Here is a 10,167-nt window from a genome sequence, read left to right on the forward strand (position 1 = left end):
ACCCTGGCTACCATACGTCTCTTAGTTGAGCAACTGGCTCCCATAATTGTGGGCCTTTTCCCACAAATACCAAAATACTCAATATAAGCAGACGTGAAAGTTCTTAGAGTGCTTTCACCCACTCCCGCCCACGTTGGCCGGTACTGCGATACACTGTTGATAGTGAAGGCGATGTACCCAACTTAGGGCCCCTACTTTGACATATATTTACTGGAAGATTTTAGGAGTGACTTACCTTTTCCAGTAAATATCTGTCGTTGGAGATTTCCTGAGAGAGACCAGCGAAAACTCCCTTTATGCACTTGTACACAAATCACGCTTGCGTATGCTCTATACAGCGATTATGATACCTCGATTTTACACAAAGCTCGTAAAAGGGTATCAAATTGCGCTATGTATTGCACCCACAAACATGCAGTCCAATCGCACAGCGTATAGGTACTTGATACCTATCCGCCCTACGACCACTGGAATCGAATCACAAGCTGCGAAACCTCAGCCAGAGCATAAAAAAAAAAAACTATATGGGTCACAACACAATTCCCTACCACGCTACTGTGTTAGTCTCCTTACGACTTACGTATTCCTATCTATACTAACATGAGTCAGCCGCCTCAATCCGCCAAGAATCCACTCACTTGGTGTACCAACGACGGGATCCCGAATTCCCGGGGTTCAATACGTTTACTCCTACTTTCACTCACTCAAATACACTTTGTTTTTCTGTACAGAAAATTTCCACTCATTCTGGTCTGCAGCTTTACCCCCCAGAGGCAATACAGTTTAAACAAAAGTTTTCTACTAATCTGCTTTTGAAACCGGATAGTTATGTGCTATTGTAGCATGGATACTATCCCCCGTTAATTGAACAACTATCGTGTGGTTTTATTATGCGCACACAACCCTACGCAAGCTTGTGTAATTACACAACCCTCCGTACCCCTATGCCACGTGTGCGGCCTTGCGCCACATGCACGTTTTTGTACACTGTCCTCACGTTCCATACCACGTGTACCAATATGCATACGCAATAAAAGAAATCACACAACTCTATAAATGTGACTACTATTGGCCACTAGACACAACTTGTTCTGTGTAACTCTTTATGACTGGGCCAGACCTGCGTTTGTGTCTTTACACTTACTTCCTTAAATACTTTTATTTCAAATTTACCTATATAGCAACAAATGTATCCTATTTCACACAGATCTAACCAAATCTATCAATCTAAATCTTGCGGCACCAATGTGAGAGGGAATGCAAAGTATCGGTGCCCCTTGTGTACGCTTTTGGCGCCAAAAAAAATTCACATATTTTAAAATAGCTTTTTTCCTGTTTACAGGTTCTGTCAGCACCTCTGCAGCCTAGACAGAGCAGACGCAATCTAACAGCACACAAATAGGGTTTTTAGAACGTCCACTAACCAGGAAAAGGTTACGTAAGATAACTTTCCACCCTTTGCTGATAGATTAAGTCTGCTATGACCTGCTAGGCTGTGAGCATGTGAAAACTGGTTTGAGCACCCAATTGTAAATGTTGATTTACATATAGGACTAAAAGCTATACTTTAAATACACTTAATACACTTTAATATTGAGCCGTTGCGGCCGCTGTAACTGCGTACGTAAGCCGAAAGGGCATAGTGACTACACAGTTTGCATACACAGGCCTATACGCTGTTAGAAAATGCAGCAGCCCAAGTGGCTGTAAATACACTTTAAACCTTAGCAAGGAAATGGGACATGACACCAATTGTAATTCAAAACTGTGTTGGGGTCTAACCCACCAACGGTTCTTTACTTGCAGGGGGTTACAATATAAACAATACAATACAATACAAGAGAAAAACGGCTACAGTCAATGGTACATATGTTTTAGTTTCACCTGCGCTTCCCAGTCTGGTCCTCAGTCATCAAGGTAGATGACCTTCAGAGTCTGTGATAGTGACCTGGCATGCAGCTGGCTTTTTATACAGTGGATCAAAACATAATACAATATACACTGTCTGCTCTTCTTCCATTGGTTTGGGGGTGGGACATATCCTGTGCACCAGAGATCATTGGGCAGCTCAAGAGGTGGGCGATGGCTAAAACTTGAGATGTGATTTCTGTTGTTTACATCTGAGTTCCTGCCCCATGACCAGTTAAACCCATCACATTAATCATACATAAATCTGGTATTATTAATAACTTAATGTTGTAATATATGATAATATTCTTATTCCCACCAGATTAATGTTTATGTGACTCTGAATAATATGATCCCACACATGATATGATCATCTATTTCCATCCTCAAGATATACATATATCCGTCCATCCTCCTTATGGATCCCGTTTTGAAAGATTATCTCCCAAAGGATCCTGTAGTGGTATTTAGGAAATCACAAAATCTCAAAGATCTGGTGGCACCAAGCATGTTGAGGAACCCGGAAATACGATCAAGCATGCCTAAATGCGTTGGAAGTTATAAATGCGGCCGCTGCAATGTATGCCGATACGTACACCCTAATAGGAAAACCTTTAAAAAAACCAACGGACCTAAGGACTACAAGATCAAGCAGTTCATCAACTGTAATACGGTGTCAGTGATCTATATGCTGGAGTGCTCGTGTGGGATGAAATACATAGGGAAAACAAAAAGACCTTTGAAAATCCGTATTCAGGAACATATAAGAAACATTAAAAATAAAGTACTGACACACGCAGTACCGAAACACTTCCATGCCCACCATAACTCGGACCCTGACGAACTAACCTTCAAGGGCATTGAGCTAGTCTCACTGGGCGAGAGAGGCGGTGACCTTTCTAACCTCCTATCGAAGAGGGAAATGTACTGGATATTTGAACTCAACACCCTGCACCCGGAAGGCTTCAACGAGGGCTATGAAATAGCCCACTTTTTGTAACGTAAGCTGATCGCACCTTCTTCCTATTTGGGCAACCTGTCTTTTCCACTGTCATTCCTTTGCACCAAGGTCATTTCCTTTACCACGTCGTTGCGTTGCGATACCTCTAAGAAACCGTGCCAATTATACAGCCATACCGCACTGGAAATGCCCAATTCCGCCCGATCTTGGAAGCCAAGCAGTGCTGGGCCCAGCTAGTACATAGATGGGGAACCATCATGGAAGACTGGGTGCTGTAACCTATTGAGCAAGGACTATGAGGATATTGTATTAACCCTCTTACGTGGAATTTCTATGCTCACCAAAGGTGCTAGTATGCTCTAACATAATCGGTCATGTTAACACCAGGATATCTTAGATCACGTACCAGTATGTCTGCAGCCATAGAACCATAATATAATCTCCAGCGTGTGAATGACTATACCCACCACACGTGTAATTAACATGCACAATACTGTAAACTATTAACTATAGCAGACCTCCTAATTACTCCTCCTCTATGTAATACTCTGTCACCATCCACCTAATCCTGTCCTTAATAAGGCACTTTAATCAGTATCTAATGTGCATGAGCCATTTAAGGAACTCATATACTTGGGACATGGGGCATAAGTGGAATTTAGCAAAAACTCAAGCTATTTGTATAAATAGTATTCTTAAAATTACATTTCTTTCTGTTTTCGGTCAATGAGTACATTTCTAATATGGAAAATCCCATCAAATATGGCCACTGCGACCACATGACTGAACAGAAAAGAATATAGAGGGAATACCCTCCAAGAACATGGCCGCCGTTGTATGGACACTTTAAAGAACTCGAGCATCAGATGGGAGAATAGCCGCATGCGCAACCAACAGCCGGCGCATGCGCAGTGAGGATAACCGGACGCCGGAAGTGGGGCGGACGTGACGTCACCCACGATCCGGACAGGAAGTCCGCGATCACGCGTTTGAACAGTGATTTACACCCTTTTAAAACACAGAAATGTCTCCTTGTAAAAGCGGTTCTGCACAGCACAGGGATATCATACTGCCAGGCCCATATCTCTTTGTTTTAATGTATATAAACGTGATGTAGTTTTCTCAAAGAAGAAAAGAGAGTAGTACCTCGCGCCCTTATAGCAGCTTTGCACTAATACCCTTTGGAAACACCACCTCCAAAATACATATATGTTACAAACAATAGGGTAGTACACAAGCGCTTCTAAACCTAAAAACAGGGAAGGAATTTTTCCTCCTCTTTCCAGTTTTTACAGGATAATCTTCAATTTCAGATATTCAATATTCTCTGTGCAGTTCGCACCTTCAGACTGACCTCCTTTCAAATGATGGTACACACATAAAGGTATCTTTTCACACTATTTCCAATAATCTTCTTTATCTCTAACCCCTCTTTAAAGACGCTCACCTCATATGTGAGCCCTATGTGCTCTGAAAGGTTTCTTTTAAAATCTTCATATATCACACCATCTCAGTTAGAAGGCACCCTCTCCCTTGTTATAACGCTCACCTTGGGATATGTCCCTATGTTCCTTGAAAGGTTTCTTTTGCTGTCACCTTCGCTGGATAGGCAATGGAGATGAACCTCTTTCCTCCAATCACAAGTACTCAATATTCCATGTACACGTCCACAATTATCAGTAATGAGGTTTTAATAAAAATATATTCACATACAGATTAAAAGCATTAAAAAATATATACCCCAACAAGGCCGTCTGGATTTGTCTCTCTATACTCCCCTTGGAACCGATGGGGAAAATTTCCCCCTATGAAAAATTAATTTCTTGGCACTTAATGCCTCGGTCCTAAATCGGAGAGATCAAGAGTAAAAGCCAAAACTTTAGACCTAGGGTTAAAATTGGACGTGTACATGGAATATTGAGTACTTGTTATTGGAGGAAAGAGGTTCATCTCTATTGCCTATCCAGCGAAGGTGACAGCAAAAGAAACCTTTCAAGGAACATAGGGACATATCCCAAGGTGAGCGTTATAACAAGGGAGAGGGTGCCTTCTAACTGAGATGGTGTGATATATGAAGATTTTAAAAGAAACCTTTCAGAGCACATAGGGCTCACATATGAGGTGAGCGTCTTTAAAGAGAGGTTATAGATAAAGAAGATTATTGGAAATAGTGTGAAAAGATACCTTTATGTGTGTACCATCATTTGAAAGGAGGTCAGTCTGAAGGTGCGAACTGCACAGAGAATATTGAATATCTGAAATTGAAGATTATCCTGTAAAAACTGGAAAGAGGAGGAAAAATTCCTTCCCTGTTTTTAGGTTTAGAAGCGCTTGTGATGTAGTTTTCTATCTGCTGATTGACAGGAAGTGATGTAGTAACCTCTTCCTCATTTAGTCAGGTATATATAGATGAGCTGTCCCAGTTGCCAGTCACCCCTTGATGAAGTCCAGGCAGGACGAAACGCGTTGGGTGTTATGATACATACCTTCTCAAAAAGCTAAGAAACCTTATTTATACAATTTTATGTTGATCTTATTTCCAACTTTTTACTGTTAGGAATTTTTTTCTCCCTTGTCTTTTATTAATTTGCTATACTAATTTTATACTAACTTGGATTTTTATATGAATTTTTGTATGTATTTTTTTGTAGTCCTAGTGATTTCTTACTAATATTTGGCTCCTTGTTTAGGGCCATATTTTTATTTACTTTTGTATTGGTATTAATTACATTTTATTAAATTTTTATAATTTTTATCCGAGTCTCCTTTAAATCGTAAGACACCATTGGTCGCTTAAAATCACCTTATTCTCCTTTTCTTTTACACTTTACATGAAGCACCTTACCAATGCTTCTCACTTTAAGGTGGAGCTGACACCCAAATATATTTAAGGGAGTGTCTGAAATAAGGAGACCATTTTTTATTCACAATACCCTGGTCTGCACTCTAGTACAGTTTGGTATCGCGGTTAAGCGCCGACAAGCCTTCCCCCATCACAATAGTTACGGTAACCTTTGCCCACGGCTGCCTTTCATAAGTCGATACCACATACACAGTATGTTCAGAGCCGGGGAACGCACCAACAAAAGAAATAATGTATGCCATAAAATCTTTAATGAAACCACTACCACTGAGAGTGTACCCAATACTGACTCACTTGATGAGATATTTTGGAGCATGGAAAGACTACTAATTAAAGAAGTAAAGGCATGGTGGGACGTCAAAGGGTTGGAGCACTACATCAGTGTGGACCGAGTACCCAGGGGTCTTAGAATCAACAAACAGCCCACGTTTGGAACAGAAAACCCTGGATTCATGAAAGAATGGGACAACACACTTCACAGCTGTTCAATAAAACTAATGAAAATCTTGGTGACGGAAAAGAAACGCATTATCTCCACCCTGGAAACAGAAATCAAAGAGACTGAAACTAAATTGGAAGTATTCAAGGACAAAGAGGATTTTAAGATCAACGAGAAAGTATTGAATAAGAAACTTGAGCAAGTTGAAGATGAGGTCATAAGAAATAAAGGAAAGAAATTTGTACGGGACAAGCAAGACTATGAGAACAATGAAGTTAAGAATTGGAGCAGATTTAATGGAAACGACAAGATTGAACCAAGAGTGAAGAGAGAATATTGGCAATCCGTACCAAGGAGAGGTATGGAGAACGGAAGAAATTATCCGCAGAGAAGACAGAATATACAGACTACCAACAGATTCTCGGCACTACAAAGATTGGATTCAGCAAATGAGGAGGATTTTCTATCACCAGGCAAAAACACACGGTTCAAAACCATGGTAAGAAATATTCAGAAAGAGAGAGTCACGAACACGACACCTCTAAAAAGAAGATTGGCAGAAGAAGAGGAAGTCGAGGGGGCAGGAGGAACAAATCTCTACAACAGCAAAAGGAGACACCTCCACTAGGACATCCGGTACCGAAAGGTATATTTAATCTATCAAGCCACACGTTATCAGAATATGAAAGTTCACTCTTCATCTTCTATGATCTAGTAAAAAAAGATCTATGTGAAACTGAAATGGAGGTCATCAAAGAGAAAAATCTCACGAACAGAGAAACGAAGGCGATTAAGGATCTACAGGACAATAAGAACATCGTCATAAAATCTGCTGATAAAGGGGGGGGGGGGGTTGGTTATTATGGACCGGGAGGCATACGTTGCAGAAACAAACAGACTTTTGGGAGATAGAACTTCCTATACCCCACTCCCAGGAGATCCAAAAGACGGCTTCGTGGAAGAATTAAGAACCATACTTTTAAAAGCATTCAGATGCGAGATTATAACTAAAGAAGAATACCAGTACCTACTCAATTCCAACCCCACCACCCCCATTTTCTACTTCTTACCAAAGGTGCACAAATCCATGACGAATCCCCCAGGAAGACCTATTGTGGCAGGGATAGATTCACTGACGTCACATTTGTCCGAATACGTGGATATTTTCCTAAGGAAACATGTGCTAAATCTACCAGCTTACTTAAAAGACACCACATCGGTTCTCAACCTGATGGACTCATTTGAATGGAAAGACACCTATAGATGGATCACCATAGATGTCCAGTCGCTCTACACCTGTATAGAACATGACAAGGGTGTAGAGGCCTGCAATGGATTCCTGAGTAAAGACACGGAGATCACAGAGGAGCACAGAACTTTTTTATGTAAATTGATGAACTTTATCTTGAAACGGAATTATTTTAAATTTTTAGACACCTACTTTTTACAAATCTGCGGCACCGCTATGGGCACAATTTTCGCGCACAGCTTTGCTAACCTTTTTATGGGAAATTGGGAAAATGAGTATATTTTTAAGGATCACCAGTTCCAACAAAATATCGCATTTTATAAACGTTATATAGATGACATTTTACTTATATGGGACGGTGACGGTGAAAGTTTTAAATAATTATTTTTGTATTTATCGAATAATTCCATGAATCTGCAATTCACTGCTAAGGAAAGCACAGATAAGATAGAATTCCTTGACCTAGTTCTGACACATACAGGCAATGGAGTGATCACCAAGAACTACATTAAGGAAGTGGATATGAACAGCTATGTACATTACCGAAGCAATCATAGCCAACAATGGAAGAATAACATCCCCTTCTCTCAGTCCAACAGAATTGCTCGGAACTGCAAGGATACTGAGGACCGAGATCAACAACTGAGTGTGTACACTGAAAGATTCAGGGAAAAGGGATATCCGAACCATCTCCTGGAAGAAGCTAACCTGAAGGCCAAGAACTTGGAGAGGAAACAACTGCTGGAATATAAACCCAAAGAAAAAGGTGATGAGACAGTGAGATTTGTCACCACGTATAGTAGACATGAGAACACCATTAAGAAAACCCTGAAAAAACACTGGAACATCCTCCTTATGGATCCCGTTTTGAAAGATTATCTCCCAAAGGATCCTGTAGTGGTATTTAGGAAATCACAAAATCTCAAAGATCTGGTGGCACCAAGCATGTTGAGGAACCCGGAAATACGATCAAGCATGCCTAAATGCGTTGGAAGTTATAAATGCGGCCGCTGCAATGTATGCCGATACGTACACCCTAATAGGAAAACCTTTAAAAAAACCAACGGACCTAAGGACTACAAGATCAAACAGTTCATCAACTGTAATACGGTGTCAGTGATCTATATGCTGAAGTGCTCGTGTGGGATGGAATACATAGGGAAAACAAAAAGACCTTTGAAAATCCGTATTCAGGAACATATAAGAAACATTAAAAATAAAGTACTGACACACGCAGTACCGAAACACTTCCATGCCCACCATAACTCGGACCCTGATGAACTAACCTTCAAGGGCATTGAGCTAGTCTCACTGGGCGAGAGAGGCGGTGACCTTTCTAACCTCCTATCGAAGAGGGAAATGTACTGGATATTTGAACTCAACACCCTGCACCCGGAAGGCTTCAACGAGGGCTATGAAATAGCCCCCTTTTTGTAACGTAAGCTGATCGCACCTTCTTCCTATTTGGGCAACCTGTCTTTTCCACTGTCATTCCTTTGCACCAAGGTCATTTCCTTTACCACGTCGTTGCGTTGCGATACCTCTAAGAAACCATGCCAATTATACAGCCATACCACACTGGAAATGCCCAATTCCGTCCGATCTTGGAAGCCAAGCAGTGCTGGGCCCAGCTAGTACATAGATGGGGAACCATCATGGAAGACTGGGTGCTGTAACCTATTGAGCAAGGACTATGAGGATATTGTATTAACCCTCTTACGTGGAATTTCTATGCTCACCAAAGGTGCTAGTATGCTCTAACATAACCGGTCATGTTAACACCAGGATATCTTAGATCACGTACCAGTATGTCTGCAGCCATAGAACCATAATATAATCTCCAGCGTGTAAATGACTATACCCACCACACGTGTAATTAACATGCACAATACTGTAAACTATTAACTACAGCAGGCCTCCTAATTACTCCTCCTCTATGTAATACTCTGTCATCATCCACCTAATCCTGTCCTTAATAAGGCACTTTAATCAGTATCTAATGTGCATGAGCCATTTAAGGAACTCATATACTTGGGACATGGGGCATAAGTGGAATTTAGCAAAAACTCGAGCTATTTCTTTCTGTTTTCGGTCAATGAGTACATTTCTAATATGGAAAATCCCATCAAAAATGGCCGCTGCGACCACATGACTGAACAGAAAAGAATGCAGAGGGAATACCCTCCAAGAACATGGCCGCCGCTGTATGGACACTTTAAAGAACTCGAGCATCAGATGGGAGAATAGCCGCATCCGCAACCAACAGCCGGCGCATGCGCAGTGAGGATAACCGGACGCCGGAAGTGGGGCGGACGTGACGTCACCCACGATCCGGACAGGAAGTCCGCGATCACGCGTTTGAACAGTGATTTACACCCTTTTAAAACATAGAAATGTCTCCTTGTAAAAGCGGTTCTGCACAGCACAGGGATATCATGCTGCCAGGCCCATATCTCTTTGTTTTAATGTATATAAACGTGATGTAGTTTTCTATCTGCTGATTGACAGGAAGTGATGTAGTAACCACTTCCTCATTTAGTCAGGTATATATAGATGAGCTGTCCCAGTTGCCAGTCACCCCTTGATGAAGTCCAGGCAGGACGAAACGCGTTGGGTGTTATGATACATGCCTTCTCAAAAAGCTAAGAAACCTTATTTATACAATTTTATGTTGATCTTATTTCCAACTTTTTACTGTTAGGATTTTTTTTCTCCCTTGTCTTTTATTAATTTGCTATACTAATTTT

General features: G+C 41.1%; 2 pseudogenes; both read left to right on the top strand.

The window, feature by feature from the left end:
- Nucleotides 1-3,031: 3,031 nt before the first annotated feature.
- LOC134953305 (5S ribosomal RNA) lies at nt 3,032-3,150 on the top strand (annotated as a pseudogene).
- Nucleotides 3,151-8,980: 5,830 nt separating this feature from the next.
- On the top strand, nt 8,981-9,099 carry LOC134951018 (5S ribosomal RNA; annotated as a pseudogene).
- Nucleotides 9,100-10,167: the final 1,068 nt, after the last annotated feature.

Source organism: Pseudophryne corroboree, chromosome 8 (genome assembly GCF_028390025.1).
Source record: "Pseudophryne corroboree isolate aPseCor3 chromosome 8, aPseCor3.hap2, whole genome shotgun sequence".
NCBI classification, from domain to species: domain Eukaryota; kingdom Metazoa; phylum Chordata; class Amphibia; order Anura; family Myobatrachidae; genus Pseudophryne; species Pseudophryne corroboree.